Here is a 24,948-nt window from a genome sequence, read left to right as displayed (position 1 = left end):
TAAGCGGAATGAAATAAATAGTAGAGACATGACTAGTACACAAATTAAAGACAGAATTCAATTCAAAACACAATATGAGGCAATTCAAGCACAGATGAAAAGGGAGGGGGACGTGGGGCTAAGGATAGGCAGAGGTGAAGAGATGGGTCTTGAGGCGGGACTGGAAGATGGTGAGGGACTCTGAATTGCGGATCAGTTGGGGGAGGGAGTTCCAGAGCCTGGGAGCTGCCCTGGAGAAGGCTCTGTCCCCAAAACTGCGGAGGTTGGATTTGTGGATGGAGAGGAGACCGGCTGATGTGGATCTGAGGGACCGTGAGGGTTGGTAGGGGGAGAGGAGGTCAGTGAGATATGGGGGGGGGGGCAGATGGTGGAGGGCTTTGTAGGTGAGGACCAGGATTTTGTAGGTGATCCGGTGGGTTATATCAGGTGGATAGATGGTGGGGGGGATTCAAAAGGCAATCAGTGCGGAATGGATGGATTGAGGCAGGTGAATTAGTACGTGTTGGTTGGAGTATGTAAAATTGTGAGGGGAGAGCACGGGGGATGTCTGTGGTGTTGAATGGGGGGATCAGTACAGGATGGATGGGGAAGGGGGGGATCAGTACAGGATGAATGGGGGGTTCAGTACAGGATGAATGGGGGTTGACAAAAATGCTGGAGAAATTCAGCAGGTGAGGCAGCATCTATGGAGCGAAGGAAATAGGCAACGTTTCGGGTCAAGACCCTTCTTCAGACTGTTCCCCCCCCCCCATTCTTCTTTAATGGGTGGATCAGTACAAGATGGATGGGGGGGGGGGGTGTCAGCACAGGATGAATGGGAGGGGGGGGCGCATCACTACAGGATGAATGGGGGGGATCAGTATAGGATGAATAGGGGGTCAGTACAGGATGAATGGGAGTAGACAAAAGTGCTGGTGAAACTCAGCTGGTGAAGCAGCATCTATGGAGCGAAGGAAATAGGCAACATTTCGGGTTGAGACCCTTCTTCAGACTGTTCCCCCCCATTCTTCTTGAATGGGGGGATCAATATAGGATGGGTTGCGGGTGGATCAGTACAGGATGAATGGGGGGAGGGGTCAGTACAGTGTGGATCGGAGGGTCTGTGCAGGATGAATGGAGAATGAGTACAGGATGAATTAAGGGATCAGTACAGGATGAATGGGAGATCAGTAAAAGATGAATGGAGAGATCACTACAGGATGGATGGGGGGATCGGTGCAGGGTAAATGGAGGGTGGGTCTGTACGGGATGAATGGGAGGATCAGTGCAGTATGAATGGGGGGAGAGATGCAGGATGGATGGGAAGGGGGGTCGGTACAGGATTAATTTGGGGACCAGTGTCGGATGGATGGGGTGGTGGCAGGAGAATTAATGCGAGGTGTATAGGGTGATCAGCGCAGGTTGAATAGATTGGGGGGGGGGGTAGATGGGGAGGGGAGCACAGAGGATGTCAGTGAGGACTGAATAGAGGCGGGAATGGGGATCAATGCGGGATGGAGTGGAGGGGTCCCAGGATAAGGGGGTGGAAGGGGGCGTGAGAGAGAGGGGGGGAAGGGGCAGAGGAGGTGGGGAGGAAGGAAGGTCAGCGCTCCTCGGACAACATCGCCCCGCTGCCTTGGCCGTCCCTGTCCACCGCCAAGTGCCACCGCCAAAGGGGGAGGCGGTTGGGATCTCCTCGCCACCACCTCCCCTCCTCCGCCAGCCAACAGCAAGGTGCGGGGCCGAACGGTGCAGCTCAAAGATCCTATAGCTATAGGATCTTTGGTGCAGCTGCTTCAGACGGCAGAAGGAGGCCTCCCCCTCCCTCCCTCCTCTCGGCCTCGGCGTGCGGGAGGGTTTGTTTTGAAAGCGCCGTTGGCAGAGTGGCAGGCAGCAGCCGCTATCAGGGCGGGCGGGGTGCGGGAGGAGATGGAGCTGCTGTCGTGGCCGCTGCTGCTGCTGTGCAGGGCCCGTCATTCGCTTCGACCCTTCGTCACCCCGCTCCTAGAATCTTTACCCCACAATACAGCCGCCGACGTCACGTTCATTTTCTCCAGAGATGCTGCCTGACCTGCTGAGTTAATCCAGTTTTTTGTGTCTATCGCTATAAACCAGTATCTGCAGTGCCAAGCCGGTTTAGGTTGCCCGGCGGCACTTTGGGTTGTCAATGGCACTGGGCAGCCGTTAATTTCGAGCCCTGGTGTGGTGAGTGCCGGAAGTGCTCTGGTGGTGGAGGTAGATGCGCCAGTGGCATTTAAGAGGCTTTTAGATAGGCATATGCAGCATGGAAATGCAGAGAATGGAGGGATGTAGATTATGTGCAGCCAGATGATTTTAGTTTATTTCAGCATCATATCCGGCTCCAACATTGTGGGCCGAAGCTCCAGCTCCTGTGCTATATTGTTCTTTGTGAACTGATGAATTGAGAATATTTTGCACAATTTGTAAATGAAAGTAGCTCGGAAATCTTCATTTTGTAGTTGCAAAGCATATCAGATATTTCATAATCCTTCTGATGAATCAGCAAGGTTATGTAAGTTTTTTATTAGGTAATGCACAGCACTTTACTCGGGTGAATAATTTATGATGTCATTAAGTGATTTTTTAAAAAATATTACTGCCTAGAATTATGGGAATACTTGTAATATTTTTCTTTCATGGGTGCTGATGCAATGCTAAACAGCTAAAGTGTGGAAATGTTTAGCATGAGAAGTCAAAGTTGGAAAAGATTTGTAATGTAGTTGAAAGGTTTGGGAAATTAGTTAACTTTAATGGAAGCAGCTGACCGAGAATGAAGATTATATAATGCTAGGTTTATGTATTACTTGTCCTGTTGGTTTACCCCTCTACTCCCCCTACTACCCATGCTTTTAACTTAGGAGGGATGGATTGTCAACTCACCTTGATAATGTGTTAATTGATAATTGTCAACTAATGATAATAGCCTTTAAAATCCAATAACTTCACAGCATTCAGAGACATAATTTCTTTGGAAATATTAAGATCTGGCTTCCTGATACTCCCAGTGTCTCTGATATTCAGAACCATTTTGGGGAGAGGGGAGGGGGGCAAAAAGTGGGAAGCACAGGTCAGTGAAATACTTATTACCTGAGTGGGGATTTCCTCATATTTCAGAGATGGCTGAATGTGCGCTTTCTTTGATTACTTGTAAATGATTCAACTCCTTTGTTGCATTTAACATTTTTAAAGTTATCCTCTCCTGTGCACTGGTGGTTAGTGGTACATTGTATGTATCTGCACACTATGCATGACATGACCCGACTGTGCACCATTACAATAAATGTTTAGATGCATTGAACTCTGCATTGATTCTATACTGCTGGTGAGCAGTAGAAAATTGTTGACTTGACTCTTTGTCCAATTTCCCCATTGCAATTTCCTGCAAGTATTAAGGAATCATGTGGAAATTGATCACCATTAAATTGTTTCGACTTTAATGTAATGCATTATCACATTTGATCATGAAATTGTGATTGGAGTAAGTGCTCAAACAATTACTATACAGATGCCTTCCTAATATGCGCAAGGATTGGGTCCTGTGGACCCTTGCATAAGTCGGATGTTACGCAAGTCGGAAACGAAAGTGCTACTGCAAACGTGTAAATTAACTATTCAACGCAGAGACCACGTGGGAGCCCCCGCGCGAAACAGCTGACTGGCTTGCAGAAACGGCTGCATGCAATGGCAGAGCTCTGCTACCGAGACCACCTAGATGAGCTACTTGGAAATAAAGCGGTAGGCTTAAATAATTCCTCATGTGAGTGCGAGTTTATGTAAGTCGCCTATTACGAGAGTTAGGTAGTGCTTGGAGTTTCAAAATTTATTGGATTTTTTTCTGTTGAGGAAATTCCAACTCGTATAACCAGTTCTTCCCATTTTTCTAATTCCACCCCTAGAAATAGTTTTAGAAACATAGAAGAAATATAGAAAAATAGGTGCAGCAGTCCATTCGGCCCTTAGAACCAGCACCGCCATTCAATATGATCATGGCTGATTATCCAAAATAGTTCCTGCTTTTTCCCCCATATCTCTTGGTTCCTTTAGCCCTAAGAGCTAAATCTAACTCTCTCTTGAAAACATCCAGTGAATTGGCCTCTACTGCCTTCTGTGGCAGAAAATTCCACAGATTCACAACTCACTGGGTGATTATTTTTTTTCCTCATCTCCATCCTAAATGGCTGACCCCTGGTTCTGGACTCCCCCAACATCGGGAACATTTTTCCTACATCTATACTGTCCAATCCTTTAAGAATTTTATACGTTTCTAGAAGATCCCCTCTCTACCTTCTAAATTCCAGTGAATACAAGTCCAGTTGACACTTGTAGTGTCAAATATCATTGACACTACAAGTATCAAGCTGCCAGACATAATATTTTCAAGCAAGTTATGGGTTCTCAGCCCCTTGTATTGATATCAACCTTGAGGTTTACATCAAAAATGAGTAAAATTAATCATCAATGATACTAACTGATATAAGTGATACTAAATCCTGGTGAGTTTGTGGAAGTAAATAATGCTATTCCACAGGAACTGTTAGCATGGCACACATTTTTATGGGGCTGTCCCACTGTACAAGCTAAGTCAAGAGTTCTCCCGAGTTTCTCCTGATTCGAACTCGGAGAATTACAGTAATAGCCGCTCGTGGGTACTCGGGGCTCTTGTGGACTATTTTCAACATGTTGAAAAATCTTCACGAGTCTTCACGAGCTTACCGCATTTCCCGAGTACCTGCCGTGAGCATTATGAGCCGCTAAGAGACGAGTTTGATTTTTTTAAAAAACTCGGGAGAGCTCTTGAAAGCTCGTACAGCCCCACAGCCCCTTAAATGTATCACCAAATAGTTATCATAGTATTGCTTAAGACACACTCAAGGTTACAGAGACAAAAATGTATTCTCTCTTGAAGATATTAAATTCATAGTTTAGTGATGTTGGTGCGTTAAACTCCACTACTCCATTTACCGACTATTTTTACACTGGCATTTCATCAACAATGTATTGTGCCTCTAACAGTGACATTAAAAGTAAGAAATCAAACCCACTTAACAATTCGTAGCGTAATTAAAGAAGGTTTTCTTGCTCAGTTGAGATACTTAAAAAATAATGGCAGTGCACCCCAGATTTGTTCAAAATATTAAATTCAAAAGCATTTGGAGAATGGCACAAAAAAAAAATGCAGAAGGTTGAAGGTATACAGGTTCAAAGTTGCTGAAGTTAAATTTATGAGACCCAGTGATGACTTTGGGAAAATGTGTGGAAGTGAATTGTTGTTTTATGTAGATTTATTTCCAGTCCAGTACAGAATTGACACATACAAGCAGAGGTAATCTTATATACAGGATAAATTAGTAAGCATATTGAGTTATTGACCTATAGTATGGTGTCAGATCTAAGGATGATTCTCTATTGATTAACTGTTTGTTCCATGTCATTTTTTGATTAGCTTTGCCCTTCAATAATAGTGAGGTCAGATAAACTGAGTTTGAATTCAATTAACTGCTTTTCCTCAATTTTGCTATGTTATTGCTGAATAATGTACTCTCTGGTTTTACGTTGTTTGGAATTGGCCTTTGTAAATTAACTGCCTGAGAATTACAGAGATCGTCCCCTGTGACGGGTGGAGAGCAAAGATCCTATAGCGGTTTAGGATCTTTTGTCGAGAGGTGAGAGTGGGAGGAAGGAGAGGGGAGGAGGTGAGAAGAGGAGGGGGGGGGTGTGGAGGGGAGCCAGGCGAATGAGTGGGCTGCCAAATGAGGAGAGAGAGAAGCAGCTTCTGACTCTGGAAACCCACAGCTGGAATGAACGCGCAGGCGGGCGGGGCTTCACGAGCTGCGCCGACAGGGAGGAGAAGGTTCAGCGCGTAAGGCGCCGCTGCCCCGAGATCTGCAGAACAAAGATCCTATAGCGGAACGGAGCTGTAGAATCTTTATTCTGCAGAACTTTCTCGATCTTTCTGCGCCTTTAATCCACAGCGACGAGGGGTGGGGTCAGGAGGCATGTGGGCCTGGGTGGGCATATGGGCATTGTGACGTCAGCAGCTGGCAAGCAGTGATTATATTTTAAAAAGTGAGTTTTGTGAACAACTTTATTCAAAATTTGGGGAAATAATTGACCGAATTTAGAGAGGAGTGCATTTATGAAATCATGTTAAATCCCTACTGAAATTGTAAAAATCTCCACGTTTTAACGTCTGGTTTTTGAGGAGATGCGTTTCAAAGCCAAAATGACATGCGCACACACACACACACACACACACACACACACACACACACACACACACACACACACACACACACACACACACACACAGCAGACCCGTTGGGTCTGTTCCCGCAACGCGCGGTTGCAAGGGGAGGGGGCGGCCTGACGTCATCGCGCAACGCCACACGCTAGGCGTACGCTGTCAAGACACTGCGTACGCCCTCAATGCGCCTGCGGGCCGACAGGCCGTTGACGCGCGGGATTTTCGGAGAGTGCAAGCCAGCAAGGACAGCGAAAAGCAGCTGGGGGAGCAGCCGATGTGTGTATATACACACGCACACGCACACACACGCACGTATATGTATACGTATACAACTAAAACTTTCATCTTGTTTGTTCGTTTGTATATATGTTTGTTTGGTCCCGAAACTCCGCAAAAACGGTACACAATAGTGCGACAATTTTAGGCCCGCTTTATTCACCATTGTCCTGCGATGCGCATTAGCCAAGTTTCTTTCAGATTAATGTTATATTTTACAATGTATTGACCTTTAAAACTTAAATTAACTTTATACAGCCCTCACTTGTCCGCTGCGCCTGCGCAGTTGGTGGAGGCCCATCAGCCGCGTCACAATGAAAAAGGCACCGGTGACGCTGCAGTGATGCAAAATGACACCGTCTCCCCGTGCATGCACAGTTGGGGCCTTTGCCGATTTTCAGGTTGCCTTTTTTTTTCCGCGTGCAGTTGCCTGGCCTCTCAACGGGGACCCAACAGCTCCACGGGTAAGTTTCCTTCTATTTTACAAACGGCTCCACGGTCCTCTGTTCACTCTATTAACTTTAACTTAATTTCTGCCTTCAACGGCACAACTTTGAACGCGGCAGTCGTGCCTGCGCAGTGCAGGCCCGTCAGCCGCGCATACGCAGTTTGGTGGAATGTTGCGTTGGGGGAACGGGACCCAACGGGTCCGTGCTTGTTAAATATATTATTTTGGGCTACGGGAAAATAGTATAATTTTGGATATAAATTTGCCTGATTTAAAATTTATTACTTTTATATTCATTTCGTAGTTCAAATTCATCTGTCCAAAATTGTTAAAGGTTTCCTGTATGACTTAAGCAAGTATATTTTGAATCTATCATTTAACTATTCAGATATTTATATTTCAATAAAAATGTTTTGTATTCCACCTCACAATACATTGTACAAAATCATATTACACTTTTACCAGTTATTTGTCGTGCATTTACTTTTGCTACATCAATTAGCATTATCTGGATAAGAGTATAAGTACAACCTGCTTTTCGGCCTGTATCAATCACACTGTGATAAGCCAACAGAGTGATCACTCTCACCTCATCCTTGTATGATTCATATGAAAGTTGCATTTTTTTTTTTTGCAATCTATGCTTCCCTCTAACAATATTGAATTCAAATCGTCAGAAATTTGATTAAAAACAAATGAAACAATGCAAATTGAACATCAAAAGGAAATAAAAAAGATGAACAAAAGGAAACTTGTAGGAAGAAACTGCAGATGCTGGTTTACACTGAAGATAGATACAAAATGCTGGAGTAACTCAGCGGAACAGGCAGCATCTCTGGAGAGAAGGAATGAGTGATGTTCCAGATTCGGGTCTGAAGAAGGGTCTCAACCCGAAACGTCACCCATTGCTTCGATCGAGAGATGTTGCCTGTTCCGCTGAGTTACTCCAGCATTTTGTCTGTAAAAGGAAACATAATTGTTGTGGGATGTAGAAGAAGAATGGCAGCAATGAGTCCAAATAGCTTTGCAAAAATTCAGATTTGTGTCTAAGTATCTCATAAACACATGTATCTGTTGATGTTATTCATGCTTGCCATGGTTCCTAGAGTTATTAAGAATTAGTCTATTGTCTAAAAAAATAACATCAATATTTATTCTACATATGGATTTTTAATAATGTTATTATGGCTCTGTTAGCTTTACTGAAGCTAAACATTTTTTGCTTCATGTATTAAGGTACCATTCTGAATTACAACCTACTGGCTTGTTAACAGGATGAGTTGCTTAAGTTTTGCTTGTTAGCCTCTATTTGAATGTAACAGATCCCGCTAGTTTAATGTTTAATGTCTGCATGACATTTAATGTTTAATGTCTGCCAATGAGGGATCATATAATTTCTTCCGTTTAATGCAAAGTACATTGGTGTATTGGGCTAGTGCTTAAAAGCAAGATGGTACAGGGCATTGTAACTCCAATCCTAGCATAGTGCCACCATATTTTATTTTTATCTAAGTTGGATACTATCAGTTTACAAATGATATTTAGCTAAAAGTAAACTTGATTTTAAAATAATTGCACTTTCTTATCTTAGAGGCCAAATGGTTATGGATTTTCAGAATATCAGTGATAAGTTTATTGTTGGTCATTCAGGAAAGAAAGTCTTTCATATAGTATGCCTTATCTTTCTTGCTACTGCAACTATTGCAAGCTGTTATTGCTTTTAAATACACTTTATGCATTTGTGATATTTTTAATTCCTCTTTTTGGCAGTTTTGACAATCTACCCATTTAAATATCTACTCTTTCAAACTGGCCTCCATCAGTTTGTTGGCAGAGCTGCCTTTTGGCTGATGGCTGGTACTTTTCTGTATTACTGCACTCTAATGTAAGGCAGGAGATAGACAAAATACTGGTGTCACTCAGTGGGTCAGGCAGCTTCTCTGCTGAAAAGGAGTAGGTGACTTCCTGCGGCGACTTTTGCGGAGCTCCGGAAAAGAAAAGGCTCAACTACAATTTCCAACAACTTACCTGGATCAGAAAAACGGCAGAAATCGGTGCCGTTTCGGACAAGCTGCTTGAGCACCTCAAGGCTCTCGCAATTTCGCGAGCTCCCGCAGCTGAGGGAACCCCGGACTTTAAACTTTCCCACGCTGGCTGTGGAACTCCCGACCCGACTGAGGATCCCAGGTACTGTACCTTGAAACCCCGGGATGACCCCCAGAGCCGACGGGCTGGATCCTCCAGGAACAATGAAGCTGGAGCTGCAGCTGCCGACTTTGAGGGAACCCCTGTTCGTTACGGAGCTGGAGCTGCCGTCTGTGAGGGAATCCCCGTTCCAGCGCAGGTCCGCAGAAACAGCAGGTACAGCAAGTACAGTACCTGGAAACAAAGGGGAAGCCTCCATTGTGTCCGGAAACGTGGCCGTCGGGCAGGACTCCAGGTCAGAATGAAGCGCAGGGGACTTCGGCCCCCTCTCCCAACTATCCTACTGGCTAATGTACAGTCCCTTGAAAACAAAGTGGAGGACTTAAGGGCACCCCCAGCTCCCCAGACTCAGCGGTCCAGCCTGAAGGGTTCTCCATCCACCGCATGGACCGTACCCTGGCATCTGGGAAAGGGAGAGGAGGGGGCGTCTGCCTCATGGTCAACTCTGCGTGGTGTTCCGACGTGGCAGTCCTGTCCAACTCCTGCTCCCCACACCTCAAACATCTGGCGGTGAAGTGCCGTCCCTTCTACCTCCCGAGAGAATTCACCTCCGTTATCCTGACCGCGGTCTACATCCCACCCCAGGCAGACGTCCGTCTGGCACTGGAGGAGCTGCACGCCGTGGTCAACAAACACCAGACGTCTTACCCCGAGGCATTTAGCACCATTGCTGGGGACTTCAATAAGGCGAACCTCAAGAAATCACTCCCCAACTTCCACCAACATGTCTCCTGCACCAGAGGACCTAACACCCTCGACCACTGCTACACCACCATCAAGAATGCCTATCGCTCTATCCCTCGCCCTCACTTCGGTAAGTCCGACCATACCGCGGTGCTGCTTCTTCCTGCCTACAAGCAGCAATTAAAGAGCGCACCCCCAGAAGTGAGGACAGCACAGAGCTGGTCGGGGGGGGGGAGCAGAAGAACAACTCCAGGACTGTTTGGAGTCTGTAGACTGGGCAATGTTCAAGGACTCGGCAACGGACTTGAACGAATATGCCACAGTCGTTACAGACTTCATAAAGAAATGCGTGGAGGACTGCATCCCTACAAAAACCTTCCGAGTGTTTCCCAATCAGAAACCTTGGATGAACTTTGAGATCCGCACTCTCCTGAAGTCCAGACACAGGGCATTCACTTCCAACGATACAGTGGCCTACATGAAGACCAGATACGACCTTGGTAAGGCCATCAAAAAGGCCAAAAGGGACTTCTGCTCCAAACTGGAGGACGAGACAGATGTTCGGCAGCTGTGGCAGGGTCTGAATGCAATCACCTCCTACAAGGCAAAACCAGGAGGCAGCTCGAATGCCGGTGTAACATCACTCCCTGACGAGCTCAATGCGTTTTACGCACGCTTTGACAGGGAGAATACTGATGTGCCTTCCCGATCCCCCATTCGCTGTGATGGCATTTCAGTCTCAGTCACAGAGGCCGATGTCAAGAAATCCTTCAGAGGGGTGAACCCCCGAAAAGCACCTAGACCTGATGGTACACACGGCCGTGTTCTAAAAACCTGTGCGGACCAACTGGCGGGAGTTTTTACGGACATTTTCAACCTCTCACTTCTGAGGTCTGAGGTCCCCACCTGCTTTAAAAGGGCATCAATTATACCGGTGCCCAAGAAGAGTAAGGTGACGTGCCTCAATGACTATCGACCAGTAGCACTAACGCCGGTGGTGATGAAGTGCTTTGAGAGGTTGATCATGGAGCAAATCAACTCCTACATTGACAAAAACCTGGACCCACTGCAGTTCGCGTACCGCCACAACAGATCAACGGTGGATGCGATCTCGCTGGCCCTCCACTCCGCACTGGACCACTTGGACAACAAAAACTCATATGTCAGGCTGTTATTCATTGATTACAGCTCGGCATTTAACACAATCATCCCCTCCAAACTGGTTACCAAACTCGCAGAACTGGGTCTCTGCGCATCCCTCTGCAACTGGATCCTCGACTTCCTCGTCCACAGACCACAGTCTGTTCGTATTGGTGGAAATGTGGCAGCCTCAATAACAATCAGCACGGGAGCACCTCAAGGCTGCGTGCTCAGCCCCCTGCTGTACTCACTCTATACCCATGACTGCGTAGCGAACCACAGTGCGAACTCCATCATCAAGTTCGCTGACGACACCACTATTGTGGGGCGTATCACTGATGGGGATGAGTCAGAGTACAGAAGAGAGATTGAGCAACTGTCCATATGGTGCCAGCGCAATAACCTGGCCCTCAACACCAGCAAAACCAAGGAACTGATTGTGGACTTTGGAAGGAGTAGGTGGGGGACCCACAGCCCCATTTATATCAACGGGTCGATGGTTGAAAGGGTCAAGAACTTCAAATTCCTGGGGGTGCACATCTCTGAAGATCTTTCCTGGTCCGAGAACACTAACACAATTATCAAAAAAGCTCATCAGCGCCTCTACTTCCTGAGAAGATTACGGAGAGTCGGATTGTCAAGGAAGACTCTCTCTAACTTCTACAGGTGCACAGTCGAGAGCATGCTGACCGGTTGCATCGTGGCTTGGTTCGGAAAGTTGAGCGCCCTGGAGAGGAAAAGACTACAAAAAGTAGTAAACACTGCCCAGTCCATCATCGGCTCTGACCTTCCTTCCATCGAGGGGATTTATCGCAGTCGCTGCCTCAAAAAGGCTGGCAGTATCATCAAAGACCCACACCATCCTGGCCACACACTCATCTCCCTGCTACCTTCAGGTAGAAGGTACAGGAGCCTGAAGACTGCAACTACCAGGTTCAGGAATAGCTACTTCCCCTCAGCCATCAGGCTATTAAACCTGGCTCGGACAAAACTCTGATTATTAGCAACCACTTTCTGTTATTTGCACTACCAGTTTATTTATTCATGTGTGTATATATTTATATCATGGTATATGGACACATTTATCTGTTTTGTAGTAAATGCCTACTATTTTCTGTGTGCTTAAGCAAAGCAAGAATTTCATTGTCCTATACAGGGACACATGACAATAAACTCACTTAAACTTGAACTTGAACTTGACGTCTGGGGTCGAGGCCCTTCAGACAGAGTCAGGGGAAAGGGAAACTACTCTGTCTCCCTACTCCTTTTCTCCAGAGATGCTGCCTAACCCGCTGAGTTACTCCAACATTTTGTGTCTATCTTTACTAAACCAGCATCTGCAGTTCCTTCCTGCACATGATCAAAAGCAGGCATGGGTACTCTGCTACCAGCCGCCCCCCCCCCCCCCCCCCCCCCTTTTCTTTACTGGCTCTGATCTGAGCAAAACATGCAAACTTAGAGCTTTGAAGTGTCCTTAAACATATATTAGAATTTGCATGTTCATTTCTAGCTTTACAGAATTAATTAAATTCATTTTAGTTTTACTCCATGAGATCCCCACCTAATATCTCATATCTCCTGCATTTAAAAAAAATTACTTATTCACTCAGCCTCAATTCTCAACTGGCTTTGATCTCGCTCGTTTTCTTGCATTTCTGAATTCTGCTTCTTTGAGAGTGAATCATTGTACTTTGATAGACACAAAATGCTGGAGTAACTCAGCGGGACAGGCAACATCTCTGGAGAGAAGGAATGGGTGACGTTTTGGGTCGAGACCCTTCTTTTCCTTCCTACACAATGTTCTTTGATGTTTACGTCCGATGGTCATTGACTGCGCCTGTCCTATAGGACTTATTGTACAGGTTGCATTCCAAACTCCTATTAATGCTTCTGAGCTTGTGTGTTTCTCAACTATCTATTGCAGTTCTTCAGAACATTTTTAAAATTTGGATACTGTGGATTTATCTTTAAACTGCCCCTAGAATTAACGTCCAATGGGCCTTGTTTTTCTATTGATTTATCTGATTTGCTGGTGTATGCTACAAACATCTAATGCAGTGGTTCTTAACCTTTTTGGCCACACGACCCCATCAGACATTCTTGGTCAGTACCGTGACCCCCGAAACAAAAATTGAAATAAAAACAGCCTGATTTATTAAAACATGTCTGCCAATACTCAGTCAATGGGATAGCTGAAATTGCTTCACAGCCATCAGGCGATCAAAACGAGGATGAATGCTCGACAGGCAGCACCTCATGTCAGCGTCGATCACAAGCCTATTGCGGGCTTTGTTTTCAGAGTTACCATGGTTGAGAATCCATCCTCACAGCGATAGGTTGAGGGGGACTGGACCAATAGGGTCAGGGCCCTCTTCGAAAGACCAGGACAGTCCTTCACTTTCAGCCAAAACGTGGCGAGCTCTTGTTCCACGAAGTCACTCTTGAGCTGCGCATCTTCACAAATTCGGTAAAATTCATCCTTTGCAGCCACATCAGTATCGCTGATGGCACCGTCTTCAACGGAAAAGGGTCAGACGATCCATTCCTCACGGGAACGGTCATCCAGTCCGGGGAAGTAACGTTCGATGGCTTCACTAATTGCCAGAAGGTGGGTTGAGATCTTGTGGAAGTGGCATTCTGCATCTGGAGAGTCGTCATCTCAGGGAAGATAGTTGTGTCACCGTCCTGGACTCTTCTCTGGTAAAGTTGAACCTTCCTCCTGAACGCTGCCACTTTGTCAAAAGCCGTGTGTAGCATTGGGAGGTTTAAGGAATTTACCTCGGCGAAGAAGAGTGTCAAGTAAGCAAACTTCATCACGAACAGTTCATCCAGCATCTTTTCATGAAGCTGATTCTTCTTCTCGATACACCCTCTCTCCAAGAACAGCGCTATTTCCTCTTGAAGTTGAATTACATGATTGAGAACTTTACCACATGAAAGCCAGCGCACCTCTGTGTGGAATATCAAAACAGTGCAACCGGCTCCCATTTCTTCACACATCGCTTTGAGGATTCTTGAGTTTGTTGCGCTCCCTCGAATGTGGTTCACAATCTTCACCACATCTGAAAGCACTTCTCGAAGACCAGGAGGGAGAGTTCATCGCTAAAGCATGGTGATGTATCATGCAGTGGGTGAAGGAGACATGGGGAGTGACATCCTTCATGAAAGCTTTGAAGCCAGATCTGCATCCAACCATGGGAGATGCCCCATCTGTACACACCCCGACAAGGCGTTCCCAGCCAAGCTCATGTTCGATGACGGAGGTTGAATGCATCTTCTCCCCAAGTGGTAGTGGCCAATGGCTCTGAGAACAGGTACTCCTCCTTCATGGCTTCTCCGTTGTGGTAACGAACGTAGACAAGTAGTTGGGAACAAGGCGACATCTGTTGACTCATCCAGTTGCAGTGAATACACTGGCCTGCTCTTCACAGTGCTCACTATTTGCAGTAGAATATCATTACTCGTATCCGAGATTCGACTTTTAACTGTGTCATTCGAAAGGGAAATCTGCCTGAACTTGTTTGACTGCTGTTCGCCCAGCACCCACTTCGCTGCTTCGATAAGGCAGGGCTTGATAAGCTCTTCACCGATAGTGTGAGGTTCTTAGTCTGTGCGATTCGATAAGTAATCTGGTATGAAGCCTCCAGCGCTGCTTCATTTTGACGCGCCCAGTGACCCCTCAAATCGATGCGTGAACCCTTGAGTGCGGCTTCTTTTCATTTGAAATAGTCCACGCCCTTCCCCGGCAGGTCGCTGTAACAAGACTCCAAATGGATCTTCAGTTTGCTGAGCTTCATGCTCTCGTGGCTCAACCTTGGCACACATTGTGGCTTGACCATGGATTTTTGAACAATGCTTGTGAAACCGAACTTGAGAACTTGAGAAATGCGTCACTATACGGCAGACATGATTCACAACACACACAATTCATGTGCGTATACGTACGCGCATACGCGAACAAAGTACTGTGTGTGGTATGTACCTTTGTTGGGTTCCTAAAAATGGGCTCAACAAATTGATATGTTATTTATGATTCCTTCATGGCCCCCGGAAATACCCCAAACGACCCCCATGGGGGTCATGATCCCCAGGTTAAGAACCGTTGATCTAATAGAAGTGATTTCCATTGAACACCAAACAATCATTACACCACCACGGACTCAAATATCGTTTTCCAGTTGACAATCTCTAGCAATACCTGCATAAAGGGCCTGTCCCACGAGCGTGTGCCTGCATGCGGCAAGAGCGACCAAACCAGATGCGGGGGCTGCGCGGAGATCTAGTGAGTGACATGAAGGTTCGAGCGAAGTCCGCGGGAAGTTCGCGCGTGACGTACGGAGTCGAGGCGGCTGCGGGCTGGCAGGCCGTTGCCGCGCGTAGCTTTTGAACATGGTCCGTTTTTCGGAGCCCCGCGCGATGTCGGGACCAGCTCCGCCCAACTCCGGCAATCGAAGTGGGACTGGCCCCGCAAGGCCGTACGGCTCAAGCGACCACGTTAGGTCGCGCTTGCCGCATGGAGTCGCATGCTCATGGGACAGGCCCTTTAGGTCGCGCTTGCCGCATGGAGTCGCATGCTCGTGGAACAGGCCCTTTAGTATTCCCCTCTTTTCTGGAACGGAATTATTTATCCTTGCGTGAGTTTTTTTCTAACCTTCTAAGCGTGAGGGGGAAGAAATGGGGACCCAGCAGGGGGGGACCGCCGTGAAGAACAATGGGGACCCGATGTGGGGGGAATGTGGGAGAACAAAGGGGGACGTGGGGGGGGGGGGCACTCTAGTGGGATAAGCCTGTGTTTGTTTGTTTGTTTGTTTGTTTGTTCTGGTTAAGACGCCGTGCACACGGCAGCCAGCCAACAGTCGCTTGTCTTTTTCTCTTTGGTTTCACTTTTAATTTCAAGGTTTTGTGTACCTTGTGTGTTGTGACTGTCGGAAGACCAATTTCCCTTCGGGGATGAATAAAGTTTGATTGTATCGTATCTGTAGTTCCTTGTTTCTGCACAACAACATGATTAACTGGGAAAATGGGCCAGGGAATGACAGATGCAATTTAACTTGGATAAATATGAAGTGGTAAGATAAACCAGGGCAGGACTTGCATAGTATATAGCAGGATCTTGGAGAATATTGTAAAACATAAAAAAACAACAGACTTTTTCCAAGGGAAAGAGCAATCTTAAAAAAAATATGGCATCAATTTAAAGTGAGAGGGAAAAGATTTAAAATTTACTTCAGCTGCAACGTTTTTTCACAAAAGCTGGTGGATATATGAAACGAGTTGCCAGGTAAGTGATATAGGTGGGTATAGTTACAATGTTTAAAATACATTTGGAAAAATATGTGAATATGTTTAGAGGAATATTTGTCAAATGCAGGCAAATGGAACTAGCTCAGGTAGGCAAATTTTGGTTGGCATGGATGAGTTGGGCCAAAAAGACCTGTTTCTGTGGTGTATAAATCGGTTACTCTATTAGACCTTCTGGGTTGCTGTGGCTCAGATTGCTTCATACTAATTAGGCTGTGGGCCGAGCATCAAAAATGTGTCTAGAATTCAATTTTCGTGACCCATGTCACGGAACCACATGAAATTTTCCACAGATTTAGATGAAATATAATTGAGAAGGATGTCATAACTCGTCAGTGCCAAAAGTTGCACATTAAATAATTAAACTAATTAGAAAATGAGATCGGGAAAGTAAGCGCCATCGAGTTGCCAATGCCCATATTACACCATGGGCAGCCTATTTCCATGTTGCAGTCTATTTAAACTATATATTATTATACCATATGATGTAAATATGACTAATCATATATAATTAAGTATAATTTGCCTACGTGTGTGGGGTGTGTGGGTTGTAGCCCTTGAAATGTATCTCCCCCGCCCCCTCTCCCCCTCCCCCCCTCTCCGCGGCTTCACTATGTTAAGTACTGTATCCCAGTCGCTTCCTTGCGGGGACGTGACTATCTCTTCGAGTCGCGTCCTCGCCCCCCTCCTCGCGGCCTACCACCTGGATCGGAGCGGCCTTTCCTGCCGGTGAGCGGGAACCGGACCAGAGCTGCAACAGCGGCGGGGCAGCACTGAATTCACCACGGAGCGGGCGATGCCTACCTGGATCGCCGTTTGGAGCTCCGGAGCATTGGGCCGCTGCTCCAACATCGTGGAGCTGCGGTTTGGTAGAGCTTCCAACGCGGGCGGCGCCGAACAACATCGCGGAGTCCTGGGGCCCTTTGCAGAGGGCCGCCAGTGTTACATCTCCGCCCAGCGCGGCCTGCGGACTTTGGGAGCCGCGGACTCTGGTGGAGGCCGACTCTGATGTCCAGGCCACTAAGGATGTCCCCCAGCCCCGACGTCGAACTTACATCACCCCGGCGAGCGGGCCTGAGGATTAGATCCATTGGAGGAAGATGACTGACTTTGGTACCTTCCCTCACAGTGGGAAAATCTGATTCTGCTGTGGGGATGTTTTTATGTTGGACTCTATCGTGTGTTGTGTTCTTTATTTTTATTGTATGGCTGTATGGTAATCACATTCCACTGTGCCATCTGGCACATGTGACAAATAAATGTATCTTGTATCTTTTATCCTGGGCCCCGTGGTCAGAGCACTTTTACTCAGTAAGTGATCGCAGGCAGCTCCAAGATTAGATGTTAAAGACTTATTACACTACAACTAATGCTTGTTGTAGTGTAATAAGTCTTTAACATCTAATCCAATGGATCTAATCCTCAGGCCCGCTCGCCGGGGTGATGTAAGTTCGACGTCGGGGCTGGGGGACATCCTTAGTGGCCTGGACATCAGAGTCGGCCACCACCAGAGTCCGCGGCTCCCAAAGTCCGCAGGCCGCGCTGGGCGGAGATGTAACACTGGCGGCCCTCTGCAAAGGGCCCCAGGACTCCGCGATGTTGTTCGGCGCTGCCCACGTTGGAAGCTCTACCAAACCGCAGCTCCACGATGTTGGAGCAGCGGCCCAATGCTCCGGAGCTCCAAACGGCGATCCAGGTAGGCATCGCCCGCTCCGTGGTGAATTCAGTGCTGCCCCGCCGCTGTTGCAGCTCTGGTCCGGTTCCCGCTCACCGGCAGGAAAGGCCGCTCCGATCCAGGTGGTAGGCCGCGAGGAGGGGGGCGAGGACGCGACTCGAAGAAATAGTCACGTCCCCGCAAGGAAGCGACTGGGATATAGTACTTAACATAGTGAAGCCGCGGAGAGGGGGCGGGGGAGATACATTTGTTCTTGTCGAGTTTCAGGGATGATTTATATAATATTTTTACACAATATGTGAAAATTTCATGTGGTTCTGTGGGGTGGGACACGAAACAGCACAAAAAAGCTCCCCGGCCCACAGCCTAAATGTTGTTTACCAAAAATGAGTCGACAAGGCTCTGCCACTTTTTTAAATCTAGCATACTGTATGTCACTTCGTGCTTAATCAGCTTTCCTGTCCCTGGAAGCTCTGAAAGGTCTTTGATTGCTCAACCAATATGATGATTTCACCAATGATTGACTTTGGGCAGTCATTTGAATTGACAGTGGGTTGGATTGCAAAAGAACAGTCACTGCAATAGATAATGCCGCAGTGATTGCTAGATTTATTCTGGGAAACTTTTTTAAAATTAACGGAAAATGTTGTATAGTGGAAATTATTTCCTGACTAATTTGAAATTGCGATTTTTATGAACACTGCCCAGCAAATATTGCAAACCAGTAAAGTGAAGGCTAATATTAAGATATATTTTTTATATTAAGTAATCTAAAAAGAATTATGTACCATTATTGCATTAACACAAACCAATTCAGATTATAATTAAAAAGTGAAAAGTTAAAAAAATGTTAACGTCAAGAACACACCAGGAGGAAACTTGATTTCAACCCTGCAACGTCAAATAGATAAATAAACTGATAAACTGATCACTCATTAAAAAGGTTGCAATTTCACTCTAAAACAATTGCCTTTCTAAATGTTACAGAGTTGTCCTGAAAAAAAAACGTAGGCAAAAATCATGCTTACTCTACCCTAACACTTAACCTGACAGAACATGAGGTTACTTGTCAACGTTTACAAGAATGTCAACCCTTTGTAAATAATTAAAGATTGTCAGTCTTTGCTGCTTCTAACAGCTGATACAGATAAGTTAGCCTTGCACCTTTGCCTACTGCCCAGGTTGTTTATGCAGCATCCAGCTGAATGATTGCACTGTATCACTGGGACATATCTGACTGTAAGTTAACTGATTTTGATAATGAGATTTTTATTTTTTATTAAAAATGTAAGCTCAGTATGAAACAATACTGTTTCTCGAAAGCTACTGGTGGATTGCACAGTACCTTATTGAGTCTAACTTTTTTCTGCTTGCCCATGTTTAAAGTAGTGCTGTGAAAGTTTTGATCTTCAAATCTTCTGCAATCCCCAAAACTGAGCATTGATATCAGCTCAACAGAATCATGTCCTTAAAAGACTTTATAAACCCTCTCCCAGCGAGCTATTAACCTATCCTATTACAAGATTAGAAAAAGAGTATTATTTCAATAAGATTAGGTGGAATATTTTTGTCTTCGTTATTTAAGATGGATAGTGCTGTCTCCTGATTGAGATTATTGCACCAAAAATCTGGTTTATCTTATGGATCACCATCAAAACTGATCATGGTGTTCGCTCTGTATCATTTTGATTAAGCCATAATTTTTTTAGGCGACTTAGCTGTCGCCCCGGGGTCGCCGAGGTGTCGTGAGTAGCTTCCTCAGTCACCCAAAGAGTCATGGCGTCTTTCGGGTCGCCGCTGGATTTTCAACATGTTGAAAACATTTCTGTGGCGACCGTGGTTTTGAGCGTAGCTTGACGTAGGTGCTGTCATAGGTTGTGGGCAGGTTAACGTAGGTTGTCGCCAGGATGTCCTAGCTTGTCGCCAGGTTACATAGGTTGTATAACTAGTGCTGACTTCGTTGAATTCCATTGTCGTATTCGCTGGCAGTCACCTAAAAAATCACCTAAATGGGACAGACCCGTTAGTCCAGTCGCTGTTTTTTTCGGCAACCTGCTACAACTATGACAGTCACCTAAAAATTGCGTAAGTGGGACAGGCCCATTACTTACTGTGCTTATGGACTCTCCAAATCCCTGAGCTATTTGTGGACTGTTTTTGGACTTTAATTCAAGACATTGTTAACAGTGGAACAGCTAAAACCATAAGCCACAAAACTGTGCTCAGAGTATCTGTGTAAGTGAACAACCTTTACAATTACTGCAGGAGATCTGGTTCCAAAGAGTTTCCTTATCAGTCACATTTTTATGCTGTGTTTTATCAATAAAAGCAAAGAAACGGCTGGAAATCTGGGGAAAATAACCAAAATACTCAAAATATACAGCATGTCAGACACAGATTGTTGAGAGAGAGAGAGAAGCAGTTTTAAAAGTGCACCAAAATCTGAGAGTGGGGCATTAATCGGAAACATTAACTTCTCTCTCCCAGATCCAGACTGACTTGCCGAGTATTCCTATCACTTTCTGATGTTATTTCTCAATGTAAATAATTATCTGATGCTCATGACCCATTTGTTTTATGTCTGGCATTGCTCTACATTTGTTAGATGATAATAGTTTGATAAATTGATATCAAATCAATTAAGATTTTATTGTGAAGGGTTTTGCTGTGGAATGGTTTTAACCTTAAAGTTGATACTTTGGGCTTATGTAATTGGCAAATCAATTCTAACCCTACTCCCCCCACCCCCCCCCCCCCCCCCCCCCATATTTCATATGCAGACACTCGCTCACTCACTCTGTTGAATTGGAAAAATGTGTTTTGAAAATATGAATGCAACATGCTTATTATTGACCTCTCCCAACCATGCACCCTCCCTTTGTGTTATTCAGCAAAAGCAAATTTTTACTGATAGAAATGCTAATATTTCTCAGTGCGCACAATTACACACCCACCCACTTGTAGCAACTGGTGGGAAGTTAGTATGTAATAGTTTCTTAGCTTTAATTAAGACAAACAATTGATTTGTTCTGTACAATGATAAACTTGGAAATTATGCAATGGTTAACTAAAACTCTTGATTTGAAAATGTTTGGAAACATTTGATCAATTGTGAATATTCCTTATTTGAAATTGCATACCTTAATTGAAAAGGATCACAAAACACATAATGGATGACTAAGCATTGAATCAAGCAAATGTAGAGGGATCAGTGTTCTATAAAAATATATAGTATTTTATTTTTTTTAATCAATTTTCAAGATCAGCATTATGGTCATTGAATTTAATTGCTAGCATTTCAGAATCTATCATATTAGTGGATCTGTAGTCACATATTGTCAGTTTAGCTAAGGAGGGCAGATTCATTATCCTGATGGGAACATCAGTGACCTGGATAGTAGATTAAGATGCATGGGATAAACAGTGACTTGGTCATTTTGATTGATAACTGGCTTACTGACAGAGAAAAGGGTTGTGGAGGAAGCACAACATTCAGGCTAAGGGCTTGTGACCAGTGGAGGTCTGCAGGAATCTTTACTGGAACCACTATTTGTGATTATATATAACTGACTTGAACGTAAATGTAGATGGGTTGGTTAGTAAGTATGCAGATGACATGAAGATGGCCAGGGTAGCAGATTATCAAATGATATAGATCAGCTTTAGAAATGGGCAGAAAAATGACAGATTGGGTTTTATCAAAGCAAGTGTTAGGTGTTGCATTTTGGGAGGTCAAATGCAAGGGAAAAATATGCAATTGATAAGGTCTTAAGATCATAAGGAATAAGAGTGGATTAGACCATTCAGCCCATCAAGTCTACTCCGCCATTCAATCATGGCGGATCTATCTCTCCCTTCTAACCCCATTCGCCTGCCTTCTCCCCATAACCACTGACACCTGTACAAATTAAGAATCTATCTATCTCTGTGTCCAGAACCTTCTGTGGCAAATAATTCCACAGTTTCACCATCTTCTGACTAAATACATTTCTCCTCATCTCCTTCCTAAAAGAACGTCCTTTAATTCTGAGGCTATGACCTCTAGTCTGAGACTCTCCCACTAGTGGAAACATCTTCTCCACATCCACTCTATCCAAGCATTTCACTATTCTGCCTGGTTTTTAATGGCATGATCCCCTAACAGCATTGATGTACAAGGGGATCTTGAGGTTCAAGAACTCCCTGAAACTGGCAACACAAGTGGATAGTCTGATAAAGAAAGCATTTGATCTGCTTACCTTCAATGGTTGGTGCATTAAGATGAGAGTCAGGCAGTCATGATGCAGCTTTATCGGACTTTGGTTCAGCTGCATTTTGAGTATTAGCTGCAGTTTTGGTCGCCCCATTACAGAAAAGATGTGGAGGCTTTGGAGATGTGCAAAGGAGGTCCACTTGAATAATGCCTGTGTTTGGGGTTATTAGCTACATGGCTAAGTTGGACAGACTTGGATTGTTTCCTCTGAAATGCTGGAGGTTGCGTGGAGACCTGATCGAAATATATAAAATTATGGGAAGCATTGACAGGGTAAACACTAGGAACCTGTTTCTCAGGATGGAAAAAATATAATACTAGAGGGCATAGCTTTAAGGTGAGAGAAACAAAGCTTAAAGAAGATGTGCAGGGCAAGTTTTTTTTTTAAAGCTGAGGGTGGTTAGTGCCTGGAACGTTAGTGCCAGAGGTAGATACTATAATAGCATCTAAGGGACTGTTAGGTGGGTACGTTGATCTGCAGGGAATGTAGATTATGTGCAGGCAAATATCTTATTGACATTATACTTGTGCAAGTACGTACAAGTACGCGGACGACTCAACCATCATAGGATTCATCACCAACAACCAAGAAACTGAATACCGTGCACAGGTCAACCAAGCAGTGACCTGGTGCAGTGACCTGGTGCACAGACCATGATCTCTTACTCAACTCATCAAAAACAAAAGAACTCATCATCGACCCAAGATGCCAGCCATCCCCCAAAACTCCTGTGCTCATTAAAGGTGAATCCATCTCCATCACTGACACATTCAAACTCCTTGGAACCCACATCAGCAACAACCTCAAATGGAGGACAAACGCAGACCATATCTATGGAAAAGCCCAGCAAAGACTTTTCCATCTCCGACAGCTCAGGAAGTTCAGAGTAAGGTCTCATCTCATGCTCCGCTTCTATACAGCCATCATCGAAAGCATCCTCACTTCATCCATCACAGTCTGGTTTGGCAGTCTCGACTCACTCTCCCGGAAGAAATTACAGCGCATCATCAACAGAGCATCCAAAATTATTGGCTTACCCCTACCATCCCTTGAATCACTTTACCACAAACGGACACTACACAAGATCATCTCTGATCCCACTCACCCTGCACACTATGCCTTTCAGCTACTGCCCTCTGGGAGGCGTTACAGGACAATTGCCTCCAAAACAAACCGCTTCAAAAACAGTTTCATTCCCACTGCAATTAACATTTTAAACTCTGTACGGTGAGGAATAAGAATAAGCATGGCCCTTATGTATTATGTAATGTGTCTGTCTGTATGTATTTCTATGTTATATGTTTAATGTTTGATGAAATGTTGGAACCTGTACCGAGCTGTACTGATAACAAATTCCACCAGCCTGGCTGTGTGGTCATTAAAAAAACACAATACAATACTTATTGACATTGACATATACATATTATTGACATTGACAAATATCTTATTGACAGACATTGCAGACCAAATGATCTGTTCTTGTGCTGTACTGTTCTATGTTTTATTATTAATTACTATATTTTAAACATTCTTGATTGGTAACAATGGTTAATAATTGGTAATTCTACAGCTCGCTTGTTGAGATTGGAGCTCAGGATTATTAGTCTTACTGGCCAAGGGAAGTACAGGACAAGAAGGGAATTAATTAAGGACAAGTCTACTGTTTGTGAAACCATGTGTAGGAGGTCCTTCCATTCTCCATAAGTATTAGTTTGACTCTTGCAGATGAGAAACCAGCCCCCTATGTCTTGTGAGGGGAGCAATGAATAGCTAACTCCTGGTGAAGTGTGTTGTTGAAAGAACAAAGCCTGTATATTCTGCAAGGGGAGGTTGAGTCTCCATTTATCCAGAATAATGGATATGGGTTTATTTTAGGATGGAACATTTCTGGGATCAGAATAATTGAGTTTAGAGGAGAAGCACTGCGTGTGATCATGGAAACTTGACTTGTGGCCTGACTGAAATTAGGACGAATGCTCGATGAAGAATCCCGAGTCTGGGAATCAGACACATTATCTCTAAGACAGAGAATGATCGCTTTGTGCCTTGAGGGTTTGTATTCTGTTTGTGTCATGAGAGTTTGTGCTTCGTTTCAGTAATTTTGTTTATGGATGTTTGTGCTGAATTCTATTGTGTACTGCGTGTTTTTTCAACTGTATCACTGCATGGCAAATTCATTTCACTGTGCCTTTGTTGGTGCATGTGACGAATAAATTTGTATTGTATCATAATCATCATGACCCAGATCTCCAGATTACTATTTTGGTAACTTAATCCCTGTACCTCACCATATGCCTCCAATAGGAGTTGGCTAAAAGCTTTGGGGAAGCAAAATCTCAAGAAATCAATTGACTGAAGAATAGTTTCAGCAGTAGATGGTATTGCAGAGAGGGATTAGGCAATGTTAGTGATGGATATAACCCCATCTTGATGGTGTATTCCTGGCACATAGAGTACTGCAGAGATTTTTTTGAGAGTCCTGAGTGTTATCAGCATACTAGTTGTATTTGATGTTGTGTTCTGACTTGTATTGCTGTGGGTAGGAGGTAGTTTAGAAATAGGAGGTGGTATGAGAACATTGAGATGCTGCAGAGATATAACAATGTGGGCCATATATCCACATGTTACATTTTTATCAGTTTATCTGTGACAAGCCGGAATCTGCGCAGTTACACCATATTGGAAAATATCTAATTCAGCAAAACATAGATTTTCCCTTGTT

The 24,948-nt window shown here is 44.8% G+C and overlaps 1 protein-coding gene across 5 annotated transcripts in view; it reads left to right on the top strand.

The window, feature by feature from the left end:
• Nucleotides 1–24,948, top strand: part of prune2 (prune homolog 2 with BCH domain) — a 318,918-nt gene that overhangs the window by 37,157 nt on the left and 256,813 nt on the right. The gene's annotated exons all lie outside the window — the stretch shown is intronic.

Source organism: Amblyraja radiata, chromosome 3 (genome assembly GCF_010909765.2).
Source record: "Amblyraja radiata isolate CabotCenter1 chromosome 3, sAmbRad1.1.pri, whole genome shotgun sequence".
NCBI classification, from domain to species: Eukaryota; Metazoa; Chordata; class Chondrichthyes; order Rajiformes; family Rajidae; genus Amblyraja; species Amblyraja radiata.
This window is presented reverse-complemented; position numbering and strand designations above follow the sequence as displayed.